We start from the raw sequence: 14,671 nt of genomic DNA on the forward strand, positions 1-14,671 counted from the left end.
CCAGGGATGGCATTTTATTTTACACTCGTAGCATAGGTGTACTCGCCGCTGCTACTTCATTCTCCAGAATCCTATGGGGCTACTTGCTAGTATGACGAGCGGTGTGCGACCCACTTGGTTGTATTTAAAAAGCTCCCTCGAGCTATTGGCTGACGAGTCAGGATCCCGCACCCGCGCGCCGTGAAAGGTATTAAACCTTATATATTTGGCAGTCTACTTGGCACCCCGCATACAGACCTGCTCCCTGCTGACGAGAGGCAACTACCTCGAAACACGTGTCCAGGGATGGCATTTTATTTTACACTCGTAGCATAGGTGTACTCGCCGCTGCTACTTCATTCTCCAGAATCCTATGGGGCTACTTGCTAGTATGACGAGCGGTGTGCGACCCACTTGGTTGTATTTAAAAAGCTCCCTCGAGCTATTGGCTGACGAGTCAGGATCCCGCACCCGCGCGCCGTGAAAGGTATTAAACCTTATATATTTGGCAGTCTACTTGGCACCCCGCATACAGACCTGCTCCCTGCTGACGAGAGGCAACTACCTCGAAACACGTGTCCAGGGATGGCATTTTATTTTACACTCGTAGCATAGGTGTACTCGCCGCTGCTACTTCATTCTCCAGAATCCTATGGGGCTACTTGCTAGTATGACGAGCGGTGTGCGACCCACTTGGTTGTATTTAAAAAGCTCCCTCGAGCTATTGGCTGACGAGTCAGGATCCCGCACCCGCGCGCCGTGAAAGGTATTAAACCCTATATATTTGGCAGTCTACTTGGCACCCCGCATACAGACCTGCTCCCTGCTGACGAGAGGCAACTACCTCGAAACACGTGTCCAGGGATGGCATTTTATTTTACACTCGTAGCATAGGTGTACTCGCCGCTGCTACTTCATTCTCCAGAATCCTATGGGGCTACTTGCTAGTATGACGAGCGGTGTGCGACCCACTTGGTTGTACCACCTTGCCGTGGTTGTGTGTGTTGTCTGTTCCCTCTCTGTGGGGGGCTTATGTGTGAGAAGGTTGTTGGGGGTTATGCTTCTTCGGTCTCCTAACTTTTTGGTGGGTGTGGGTGTCGTGGGTACGTCACCCTGTGGGTGGTGTGTTTAAGTTGACCCTTGGGGTTAGGTCACTCTTTGTTACCACCTGAGTTTGTGTTGTTGAGTTGACTTTTACGCGTCAAGTCACTCCTGGACATCCCCAGTCGTTGTTGTGAGAGTGTGTGTATCTCTCTGTTGGGGGTGTGTGTATGAGTTGGCTCTTAGGTTCTGAGCCTCTCTGGCCTACCACTATTTTTGTGGTTGTGGGTGGACATAGGTTTGTCTCCCTTGTGGGCATTGGTTAGAGTTGACTATGTTTTTAGTCACTCGTGTCTACCACTTTTGTGTGGTTGGTTGGTGAAGTTCACTTCACCTGTAGCATTGCGTTTTCACTGAGCATTTTCTTTGTGCTTGTCCTCTCTTTCCTCTCTCCCTTTAAGCTCAGGCATTTTTGTCCTGGTTGAGCATGTGTGTCATGTGGTGTGTTTCCTCTGCATCGTTGTGGTTTGTTCCCTTTGGTGTTCACGTTCATTTGGGCCTGGCAAGCTGATATGTTTGTGGCTCAGGGGTTGGTTGGTTGTGCGTGGTGTAGGAGTTTGCTGGGTTGTTTGGTTTTGTGTGTAAAGGGAGTGGATGTGTGTAAAGGTTGTTTTTCTGTTTATAGATTGATTTGCCTGTCCGTTTGTTTTTCTTCTTTGTAGGTACGTGGGTGGGCATTGACGTTTTACTGTTGCTTTGCCTTTTGTTGACTTTCATGCAAATTTCCTTTTTCTCCTGTGCTTTCCTCCAGTTTTGGATGGTAACTTGTAAGCCCATGATGCTGTGTTCCCTCTGCTTTTCATTCTACTGGTTTGCCCTCAACCTTTCCCACGACTTTGCAATGGTACCTTTTCAGATTTACATGCATGTTATTTTCTCTTTGATGTGCTTTTTCACTTGTATCATTGCATTGTGTTTTGTTTAATATGAGGAAGGGAGAAGTGTTGTACCTGCTGCTCAGCCAGCGTGAGTGTGGTTTGGAATGTTGGTGTGGCTGATGCTGTGGAATGTTGGATGAGTGGAGTTTGTCAGTTGGGAGAATGGGCTGAGCAGCAGAAGACTGCTCCTGGTGGGTCTCTCTTTACCTTTACCTTGAACCTACTATCTTAATAAATCACCATCCTATGTTTACCAAGGAACAGGACCCTTGTCTTCATTACAACACAATCCTGCCTGGTTCCTCATCTTTAACAATACTTTTTAAGTTGTTCCTAACCATGAGAAACCTCGCAAGGACCAGACCGAAGCCACATGTCAGAGATGACGTGGTGAGAACTCCGGATCCAGTGAAACCGGTTACTATGGTAACACATTATGCACCAGGTCTCCATGTTAGGTTGCATCCCTGATACCAAGCACAACAGTGGTTGACCATGAGAATTTCATACACAGGGCCGGCATTGGGCTGGCTTTGGGCAGTGTGCCCTGTGCCACTGCACCAGGCACAGCCCCTAGGGTCTCTGTATTTAGAAATATTTTACAGGATTAAAAACACATACTGGAGAATTCATTGTGTGCCCAACAAATTTCAGGCAATAATAAATATGTAAAGATAACTCTAGTGATTAATGTACCTGCTGGAGAGATCTGAGTTTTGTCTACTGAATCATTATAAAGCAAGACAGAGGGTTAATGTGCCTACGGCAAGGGACGTGTAACGTGAAGATTACAGAATTGGATTTTAGGTAGATAGCTTAGTGGGTTACTGCTTTTGTCGTAGAGATCCTTTTATTCCTTGCAGTTCATAAGTTGCAATCCTAATATAGCACAGTGAGCTAAGTTCTGACACTAAAGAGCTGCAAGCAAACTGCCAGACATATGTTTAGAACCTTGTTTTTACACAGTACTTTTTTGCTAAAAAGGGCTAGTTTGGGTAGAAATAAGTTCCTGTTTGTAAAGCAAACCCAACTCACTGTGTTATATTTTAAATACTAAGTGCGTGCTTCTCTAGACCAAGGATTCTTAAATTATACTGACTACCAATATGGATGACAGCTGACTCCAACACCTCATAGTCCTCGTTGTCATTCGTAACATTTCCTAAACATTGATACACACACTTGTATGATTCATTGTCTCTGTTTAATGTGTGCGTAATATAAAGTGTTCTGATACCCATAAAAGAAATGTAATACATTTGAGAAAGGGGCTATGGAGAGATGAGGCGCACCATTGGAGGGTGGTAGTGAAAAAATACGTGGAGAAGGAGGTTACAGGGGGGTACCAACAAAGATTGTCGCACCAGGCGCTGCCAGGGCTAAACGTGGTCATGTTCACCAATCAGTACAACTAGAAAAATACCAATGTTGGCACCTGTAGGGTTGATGGATGCTGGAGTAGTCACCATTCTCAGCATTTATGATACACCTGGTATATTTCCTACACTGGAAATAATCAACTGGAGCACTCTGCTTGAGATGTTTTCCTCCCAAATTGGTACTGTTTTAACATGGATGACTGCTGTATCCATGTGCAGTCCATGAGATGACTAACTGTTGGTAGTGGATGATGACCAACAGTTGTGCGAGACAGCCTCTCTTACTGCAACCTCAGTTCGCTAATGGCTTTTCCTGGTGAACTTGTGTTGTCTGCAATGAAAAGAATCCTTATGCCTCACTTGCACCAGACCTTGAGATGCACTTGTTTGTGACATAGGTAAGGTGAAGAGCGGGGCTTGCCCAGGTTTGGAGTTCCACACTGTACGTTTAACCCCACAGAGGTGGGTAGCCGTAACAGGTATTGCATAGGTAGTGGAAAACCACAAGGCGACGTGGGTTCTGCATACTTCCAAACAGGTGTCACAATTTGTGAATGTGATGTGCAAACAAAGTGCAGACTCATAGTAATGATATGAAAGAGACAGTATTCTGTATAGCAAAACTCCAGTTAGCAAGGGCACCAAAGCTTTGGCATCTCCTAGCCAGCCGCGGCCCGTGCAGGTAAAAGCGGTGGGGCTAGGCGGGCGTGGGGGGGGGAGGAGGGTGTATTCGACAGACAATCACGAGGGAAAATTAAATAAATAATTACTTTCCCCCCACCTGGCCGCACCCCGCCACCTGGCCGCACCCCCCCCACCGCTCTTAGCTGCACGCGCTGCGGCTGCTCCTAGCTCAGTCTTAATGTAATAAAGCAGAAATATAGTGTAGCCACAGTGTGAGCAAACTCAGTACGACAGTACCAGGTGCAATGATTGCCTCACAGGGGATGGGGTCATGTGACAAGTGGCCTTGCTGTAGGGAGAGGGAGATGCTTCTCTGATAGTAATGAGTGTAATCTTTCAAATCTCAAAATGGCGCCCACCGAGTGAGAGGGATGGGGCAGAAATAGGGATCTGAGAGAAATGTATTCTTCTAACTCCTCATGGGTAGAGGGTTGTCACACCCACAGAGAGGCCTTAAGAGGGAGTCCTTCATAGTTGTCCAATAGCATGCAGCCTTCAGAGTGGAGTTGAACCCTTTTTAAACCCAAGTACCTCCTCAAAGGATACTCCAAAAACAGTGTTCTCAACAATATGCAGATACTCTTGGTCAGTGCTTAATTTCTAAAACAAGGAGTGCCCAGGCCCAATGTTCTGCTCAGAAGCCTGCAGTGTGCTCTCCATGCCACTGGAGTTAAGGGAGGACCTGACCTGGCAGTTCGGGCTGGACTGTTCCCATTGGGCGCAGGGTCAAGACTGATTTGCATATGGCTGGGTGAGCAAAAAAACGATGGATGTAGTCCCAGATCTCTGTACTGGTGTGAATGCATGACATTATTCTGCATTCTGTCCATCAATTGTTCTTTTTGCATTTGTCACCCCGAGTGGGACGGGTATGCCCAGTCGTGGGTCCCCTGCTCTCCATGCCACTGGAGTCAAGCTATCCTGGCTGATTAAGGCTGAAAGCCCGAAACCGGTCCTAGGATGCTTGTTTTCAGTCCAGGGAGGACCTGACCTGGCAGTTTGGGCTGAACTATTCCCATTGGGCACAGGGTCAAGACTGATTTACTTATGGCTGGGTCCAAACTGGAATGGCATGGTGAGCAAAAAAACGATGGATTTAGGCCCAGATCTCTGTACTGGGGTGAATGTATGACATTGTTCTGCATTCTGTCCATCAATTGCTCTTTTTGCATTTGTCACCCCGAGTGGGACGGGTATGCCCAGACGTGGGTCCCTTGCTCTCCATGCCACTGGAGTCAAGCTATCCTAGCTGATGAGGGCTGAAAGTCCAAAACCGGTCCTAGGATGCTTGTTTCCAGTCCAGGGAGGACCTGGCCTGGCAGTTCGGGCTGGACTGTTCCCATCGGGCACAGGGTCAAGACTGATTTGCATGTGGCTGGGTCCAAACTGGAATGGCATGGTGAGCAAAAAAACGATGGATTTAGGTCCAGATCTCTGTACTGGGGTGAATGTATGACATTGTTCTGCATTCTGTCCAGCAATTGTTCTTTTTGCATTTGTCCCCCAGAGTGGGACGGGTATGTCCAGACGTGGGTCCCTTGCTCTCCATGCCACTGGAATCAAGCTATCCTGGCTGATGAGGGCTGAAAGCCGAAAACTGTCCATCAATTGTTCTTTTTGCAGAAGCCTGCAGCCTATACATCGGCGAACCGAATACCAAAGCTGCATAGTCTGGAATCCACTGCAGGCCTCTTTAATCGACTATGAGCCACTCCATGCCCCTTTATCTCACTCCTACAGTTCTCTGCTTTCTCACTTTGTGACGTTTTGCCGTCTTTTTCAATCTCATTCTTTCGCTTTTGTGTGTTTCTCTCTCTCTCTTGCTCTCTGGAAATGTCCGATTAATATATATAAATAAGTGTAGGCCCCCAAAAATAGGTGCCAGTGGCCCGACCGACAAGCTCTGATTCAAATTAAGCACTGCTCTTGACAAAAAGAATTCCCTCTTAGTGAAGTGAAACTTTTGACCCCAGCAGCCATTGGATGAAGAAAAGTTGGGAGCTGAAATAACAAGCAACTTCAAAGTTGAGCTTCAAAACATATTTGTCAAATAGACTCAATTCAAGCACTTCTCAGTGCATAAGCATCTGGCAGCCCTACACACTGCAGGCCTATGTGATGAGGGGCTTTTTAAACCGACTGACAGACGCAATGTCTCATTGTGGCAGCCTTTCTGTAAAACATCTGGAGCTCTCCTTGTTTGCACACTAAAGGACGCTGCATTTATCATTAATTCAAAATAATGTGTAGAGTTAAACGTAGACTCCTGTTTTAAAAAATAAAGACTTTTATTCTTTAACTGTAGGATCACATCTGGTATACCAGTAGAAGTCTCTGAGCAAAATCATTGGGCGTAAAGAACAGAATAAAAAGTGACTTCATTCCCTTCTAGGCATTGCCATGCTGGGGACGGGTGAATATCTGGTGTGCTATTCTATCCTACTCCCGAGTCATGCCAGAGAGCAGGCTCTAGGAGGATTTCTGGGGACGCCCAGGAAGAGCTGAGCTAGCTGGCGCAACGCAGACCCCACCGCCTTTTTTTGTTGCATTTGAGGTGTCTAAAGTTCAGGACTTTAAGTGGGATGGAAAAGGTTGTAAGTGGGTCTCTTAAAAAGGGTCATGGCCAAAGAAGCGTAAAACTACAAATCCTTTCCATGAGGCATGGCCTACTTAACTTAGGGTGTGGCCTAAAACATGTAAACTAAAATCCTGTGCTTGGCACCACATGCTGCCTGACTAGTAGTCAGTGCCTCTCTCTGAGCTTTCTGTTATTGCACTCAGACGTATCACAGAATAACAGACATGCACCTACAGCAAACCAGACCTATGGGCTTTCCCACTGCTTGCAGATACAAAGGTAACACATATATGTTTGTGAATAATTAGAATTTACTTTTAAATGTTTAATTTCTGGAAATATGAGATCCTCTCAGTGGGGACAAATGCTTATCTCCCTGGATAACCTTTTAAAATCCATTGGAATCTGAATATTGCTCAACACCACCCAGCCAACCCCTCTCCCTCCCCTATGTCGCTGCAAGGGACAGAAATCCTTTTTTTTTATTTCCAGCAATCGGTTGTAAATGTTTCTCACTTTCTCTGTACTTTTATGATTGCATGGAGTGGTAACAGTCTAAAGGAGCATTCAATCACTGTCAAGGAGGGGTTAGAGTGCATGCAATGTCAAGGGCCGCCTGTTCAGCACTTTAAATTATTTGAAATCAGTGGTGCACTGAACTGGCCTGCAAGAAAATTGAGATATTTGCTTAAAGTCTGGATTGAGCCTCTTCAAATCTGGTGGGCCCTCTGCAGTTGTGTGACAACCTACATATGCGTGCTTTTTTGATATTCTCAGCTTATGTGAGACTCTGCCTATGTGAGTCTGCTGCTTATTTGAATCTTCTGAGGTTTTATGACCCTGAGAGACTCTTGTTGTGTGTGTTCCTCTAGGAGGGTGAGACCCTCCACCTGTGTGAGATTGAGAATGTTCGGTTCTGTGTATATCTGTGACTCTGCAATTGCTGGTACCTATGAGACTCTGTTTGATTCTTAGAATGTGTCAGGCTATGCATGTGAGACTTTGCGAATGTACAACTCTTTGCGCGAGCCTCACTGCTAGTGTGAGACTTCCTGCTTTCATGAGGCTCTCCACCTGTGTTACATATGGTGTGGAAATGTCAGGTTTTGCCTGTTTGTGACTCAGTCTATGTGAGGCTGTCTGTGGACACTGTGGGATAGGTAAACCGCCATTAGTACGCGGATTTTAGTCCACGTACCATTACTTCGCAAGCGTTATAACGCATGCGATGTTACAACGCGTAACCTTTACTACGCAAGTTGCAACATCACATGCGTTGTAACGCTTGCGAAACAAAGACTTTCAACATCGTTGTGTGGAAACGGACGTGCTTCCGTTTCCACACAACAACGTGCACAACTGACGCTGGAAGCCCGGAGAAGAGGAACCACGGCTGAAGGAGAAGAGAGGAACCGAGGAGGGAGAGGTAAGCAGGGCCGTACTGGCTACCGGGCGTTTTGGCATGCTGCGAGCTGGGGGCTGATGTCACTGCGGTGGGGGCTAATTTCGTTGATGGAGACCTGCTTGTGCATAGAAATAAACAAAGCAAAACGAATTTTGTTCAGCACACGCCGGTCCCCATCAAAAAAATAAGCCCCCAGCTCGGCAGCATGCCAAAACGCCCGGTAGCCAGTCCGGCCCTGGAGGTAAGAGGGGCTGTGTAGTATTTAAGGGTTAAGGGTAGGGGGAGGGTCGTGCAGGGGGTAGTCTTTTTGGTTTTAGGGTAGTGTAGTTGTGTTTTTGTAGTGTAGAGTAGAGTATTTTGGTTTAGGGTAGTGTCGGGGGGTTGTGCAGGGTAGTGTTTGGGAGTGGGGACAGGACTGGGGGTAGGGGCAGGGTCGTGCTGGGGGTTGTGTTTTAGGGTTTAGGGTAGTGTTGTGGTGTTTGTGTAGGGTAGTGTTTTAGGGTTTAGGGTAGTGTCGGGAGGGTCGTGAAGTGTAGTGTTAGAGTGTAGTGTCCAGGCAGGGGGAAGGGGGAAGGTCGTGTAGGGGGTAGTGTATTAGGTTTTAGGGTAGTAATGTGGTGTTAGTGTAGTGTAGGGTAGTGTTTTAGGGTTTAGGGTAGTGTCGGGAGGGTCGTGAAGTGTAGTGTTAGAGTGTAGGGTCCAGGTAGGGAGAAGGTCGTTTAGGGGGTAGTGTATTAGGTTTTAGGGTAGTGATGTGGTGTTAGTGTAGTGTAGGGTAGTGTTTTAGGCTTTAGGGTAGTGTTGTGGTGTTTGTGTAGTGTAGGGTAGTGTTTTAGTGAAGGGACCGGCTTGGGGGAAGGGCAGGGTCGTGCTGGGGGTAGTGTTTTAGGGTTTAGGGTAGTGTTGTGGTGTTTTTGTAGTGTAGGGTAGTGTTTTAAGGTTTAGGGTAGTGTCGGGGGGTCGTGAAGTGTAGTGTAGGGTCCAGGCAGGGGGAAGGGGGAAGGTCGTGTAGGGGTTAGTGTATTAGGGTAGTGATGTGGTGTTAGTGTAGTGTAGGGTAGTGTGTTAGTGTAGGGACCGGCATGGGGGTAGGGGCAGGGTCGTGCTGGGGGAGTGTTTTAGTGTTTAGGGTAGTGGTGTGGTGTTTGTGTATTGTAGGGTATTGTTTTAGGGTTTAGGGTAGTGTCGGGGGGTCTTGAAGTGTAGTGTTAGAGTGTAGGGTCCAGGCAGGGGGGAGGGGGTAGGTCGTGTAGGGGGTAGTGTATTAGGGTTTAGGGTAGTGTAGTGGTGTTTAAGTAGTGTAAGGTAGTGTAAGGTAGTGTAGTTAAGCATGATTTTAGTGCGCTGTTTTTAATTAGCATAAACCATAGTACATTCATAATCATTTGCGTTATAAATGCATGCGCAGTTAAAACTTGCGAAGTAATGGTTTATGCTAAGTAAAAACATCACACTAAAAGCATGCGAAGTAATGGTATGCGAAGTATCGACATACATTCGTGCGGATAATGTACTATGTATAGACTCTGCATATGTGAGGGGTGCAACACAGTCGCACACATCTACCATGGCACAGGAGGGCCCTGTGCTCCTGGGAGCCCTCAGCCAATTATCATCTTGGCCCTTAAAGTTTGTTTGCATGCAAGGGGGCTCAGATTTCATGTGTACGGCTATCTTCGTGTGAGGGGCACACTGTGTGTGTCTCACCATGTATACGTTTGTATATGTGTGAGATTCCCCACATGTATGACAACAACTAGAGAAAAGAATCCCAAACTCGTGGGGGGACCAACTGAGGATAGCCCTAGAAGAATTAGAGCTCTATGAGCTTTGGAATAGCAAGTTGGAAAAGGCCACTTTTAAAAAAGCTTGCAATAACAAAGCAAAAGCATTATCCTTCGTGGAGGACAAGAGGGGATTATATTAAGACGCCGCCACGCATGGGTCATAATAAATTCTTTTACACGGCTAAGACCACAACCCTACCTAGCAGCTCACTTCCGATTGTCCTTAAAAAGGAGGTTTATGGCATACAGATTTGGTGATCACTGTTCATTAGACTTGGCGCCCTCCTGGAAAAATAAGGATCAAACAAAGGCATGCCGTTTATGCGGTTATCATATTGAATCTCTGAGCCATTTACTGTGTGTCTGTGAAACAGTAAAATCAGAAAGAAGGAAGATGCTGAGAACAGTTTTTTTTTTTTTGAAAAATTTTATTGTGCAGAGAAAAGGTTACAAGCACGGGCCTACAACCGCCAGGGCCGGCCGCTAATAGTTAAAGTGGTCAAGCAGTTCAAAAACAATGACTGACCCACAGGGGCTCCGCTATATTACAGAAGATCAGACTGCACATAAGGGAAGTCAGGATACACACTTTTAATATAAATAACAACAAAAATAAAGAAAAACAAAAAGCAAGGCGAAACGACTTGAAATGGGCGTCGAACCACAGCCGGGGGACTCCACACCCGACCACCCGAGGGCGGTCAATAAAAGGAGGCCTGAGAGGGAGGGGGGGGCCACGGGAGAACCAAATCTGTATTCAGATGTACGAGATAAGCAAGGAACCCTCAAGGATCAGGGGGACGAGGCTACCCCAGACGTATCCACCAGGGGGGGAGCACAGATAGACCCGCGATACACGTTCCACTGCCCCCAAATTCTACCCCATGCCCCCGGTTTACCACGAGCCACATACACAGTTTTCTCCCTGAACATGCACCAATCCATGTTCTCCTTCCATACAGACACGGTGGGAGGCCGTTGGGAACCCCAAAGCTGCGCTATATCTCTCTTTGCGATCATGTTCCCCAAGGCCGCCCACCGAGCCTGAGCCGCATTATAGACATTGGGCTCCCATACATTCAGAACACAACGACGCACCTCCGGCAGCAGAGCGACCCCAGTGACTCGTCTCATAACATCATGCACCTGGCGCCAATATTCCGCCACCTCGCGGCACTCCCATACGATGTGGAGAAAGGTGGCACTGAGCCCGCAGCCACGCTTACAGAGCCCGTCGTCAGAAAACCCCATCGAGACCAAGCGGGGGCCCGTCACATAAACACGATGGAGAATCTTAAGCTGGACCAGACGGAGACGGGCCGGGATGGCCACCTCCTTAGGGGATGACAGTGCAATCTGCCAGTCCTCGTCGTCCAACTCCACCCCATCTCCCGTCCATGCCTCCCGAAGACGCACCAAGAGGTCAGCCCGATTATTTATCAGTTTTTTGTAAATCAGAGAGATAGTACTGTCGGGGACGTGACCGTCGAGTATGCGGTCCTCGAGAGGCGAAGAAGCAGGGACCGTGGTCCCCTCCCCAAAGACCGAGAGCAGGGCATGCCGAACCTGTGCATAACGGAAGAACTCTCTTTCACTAAGCTCGTGCTCGCTCTGGAGCGCCGCGAAGGATTTAACCGCACCTTTAACCCATAGGTCCCCCACTCTGCTGATGCCGATCGTGTCCCAGTGCTCGAAGCCTTTCGTTGTCCAGAGGCTTCCCAAGCGTTCTGAGGCGAATAAAGGAGTAGCACACGTTAAACGCTCACTCCAGCCCATCGCTACGTTCGCCGCCTTCCACACACGTACCGCAATCCTGGTAGGGCCCGTGAGGGTCCTACCAGCGGATCGAGAGTAAAGCGCTCTGTTATAGTTACCGCCGGGAAACAGGAATTTATCCATCTCATATGCCGGGTTCAAACCAGGAGCGTACGTAGCATGGTTAATGGCAGACAGCTGGGAGGCCCAATAGTACCGTCTAATATCAGGAAGCGCGATGCCCCCGTCATACCAGGGGAGAGTCAGCTTTGCCAAAGCGATACGCGCTCGCCCGTCCCAAACCAGTCTCCTCTGCAAACTCTCCACTTCCCTAAAGTAGGCCGCCGGAATGACATCGAAGGAGTTCTGGAGTGCATAAAGAAATCTGGGAAGGGACATCATTTTAAACAGCGCCGCGCGACCAAGTGGAGACAAGGGCAACTTACACCACCGAGCCGTATCCACCCTCAAACGCCGGAGTGGAGACAGGAGATTCTGCTCATAGCGGACCGCCGGATCCAACGAAACGTACACCCCCAGGTATTTAAAGCCGGACTGAGATATTTGGAGCGGAAGCCGAGGCGGCAAGAGAGGAAGGCCACCAGAGATAGGATACACGCAAGATTTGGACCAATTAATTATCAGACCCGAATTTCTCCCGAAGGAAGTAAGGACATCAAAAAGAACATTGAGCGACTTCCGCGGCGAGGTGAGGTACAAGAGAATATCATCCGCGTACAACGAGACCCGATCCTCGAAGCCCGGGGCCCACCGGATCCCCCTGATCGAGGGCTCCCAACGGAGCCAGGCAGCGAGCGGTTCCAAGGCGAGAGCAAAGAGCAGAGGGGACAACGGGCACCCCTGCCTAGTACCCCTCCCGAGAGCGAAAGGCCGAGAAACCCGCCCATTGACAACAACCTGAGCCATTGGTCCAGCATAAAGAAGCTTCACCCAGCTAAGAAATCCCTCCCCAAAGCCAAACTTCGCCAAGACGGCCCAAAGGAATGGCCACTCAATGGTATCAAAGGCCATCGTGGCGTCTAAGGAAACCAATATGGCCGGTTCAGAGAAGTACTCCGCCCTAGCGAGGACGCCGTGCAGACGCCGCAAGTTGAGAGCGGTATTACGATGAGGGATGAAGCCGCATTGATCCGGATGTATCAAGTCACATATAACGCTCAGCAAGCGATTAGCGAGGACCTTAGCAAGGATTTTGGGTTCGGCATTTAGTAGGGAAATAGGCCTATATGAGGCACAGCGGTCACGTGGCTTACCATCCTTGGGAATCACCACTATAGTAGCCAGACGCTGGTCGTCGGGAAGGGAACCCCTCTCGAGCGACTCCTGAAACATACGACGGAGGAAAGGCGCGATTTTATCCGGGCGTAATTTATATAGTTTAATCGGCAGGCCGTTGGGGCCCATAGCCTTGCCCGAGCGAAGGGAGCGAATCGCAGTAGCAATCTCGTCGACAGACAAAGGGGCATCCATCAGCTCGCGGTCCTCGACGGATAAGCCGGGCAGGGCAATATCCCGCAGCAGTAGACGAGAGTCGTCCTCATCTCTATCAGACACCGGGGAGTACACTGCCCGGAGGTGGTCAGCAAAACACTCCACAATCTCACCAGGCTCAGTCACACACACTCCATCCGAAGCCCGAAGCTCCGGGACCACACGATTCACTCTCTCCTTCTTATCCAACCAGGCAATCAGCTTACCCGCCTTGTCTCCGGCATCATACAACCTACCCTGCTGCTCCCTATACATGGTCTGAGACTTATATTCAAACTGCTTCAGGCTGAGGGCATGCAGCCCATCCGGAGTGACACCCGCCTCCAAGGCTGCGTCCAGCCCCGATATTTCAGTCCCCAGCGTCACCACCGCCTCATTCTTAACCCTCTTAGCATCCACTATCTGGGACAGGGCATGCCCGCGGAGCACTGCTTTGAAAGCTTCCCACAGGGACACTGAGGACAACACCGACCCCTCATTCTCAAGAAAATATTGATCAATCGACTTAACCAGGCTATCACGGATCTTGGGGTCTCGCAGGTACCAAGGGTTAATAGGAGCGATCCGCCCAGCGGACCGCGTCCCAGTGTCAAAAAGCAACCACAGTGGGGAATGATCAGAGATACCCCGGGCCAGGTGTTTAACCTCTCGAATCCGGGCAGTCTGGGCCGCGGGCATAAGAAAATAATCCAATCTGGAGAGACTCCCATGGGCCCCAGAGTGAAATGTGTACTGACACTGTGTCGGATGCATTAACCTCCAACAATCCACCAGACCGAAGGTCTACAAGAGTCCGCCGAGCCACGCCTGGGCAGCAGGGAGGGCCCTGGGCGGGTGGCGATCCAGGTCACCCGAGACAACCGAATTAAAATCCCCACCCATAAGCAAAAGACTGTCAGGAAGCCCAAGCAGCATACGACCCAAGTCTGAGAAGGTGGAGTTCTGGAGGCCCGGGGGAACATAGACCGAGATCAAGGAAAGGGACTGCCCCTCCCACCTCCCAGTCAGAGCCACATAGCGCCCTCTATCGTCTAGGACTACCCTGGTGACCTCTAACGGAAGTGAAGATCGTAGGAGAATGCCTACCCCTCTAGAACCAGTGGTGAAACCAGAATGGGCCACGAGTCGGTATCCCCCCCTGTTCATGGCATGACAAACATTACCAACCAGATGCGTCTCCTGTAAGAACACCACATCAGGAGTCAGACAACGCAAATATTGCAGCACAACACCCCGTTTGATACGGTCCCCCAATCGGTTGACGTTCCAAGACATCAATCTCAACCCGTCCCCCCCCATCCCCTCCAGTAGATCAAGGGTCCCCTAGCAAATAGCGCAACACCCGAAACTGAACCATAGCCAATACCTCGCCTTGAAAACAAAAAACACAAATCCAAACAACCCCACCCACCCGCCAACCCCCCCCGAATCCAACACCCCCCACCCTGCACCCCTGCGGTCCAAAAAACCACCCCAACTTGCAGTGTGCCTGTCGCCCTACAAACCCCATTCTACGAAAAGACCCAGGAGGAGGAAAGGGACCCGTCCCCGCCCGCCCCCCACACAGATCAGAATGAAACAAAATGCACAAAAGAAGTAGAACCCAGCCGAAC

The sequence above is a fragment of the Triturus cristatus genome, chromosome 9 (assembly GCF_964204655.1).
Source record: "Triturus cristatus chromosome 9, aTriCri1.1, whole genome shotgun sequence".
NCBI lineage: Eukaryota > Metazoa > Chordata > Amphibia > Caudata > Salamandridae > Triturus > Triturus cristatus.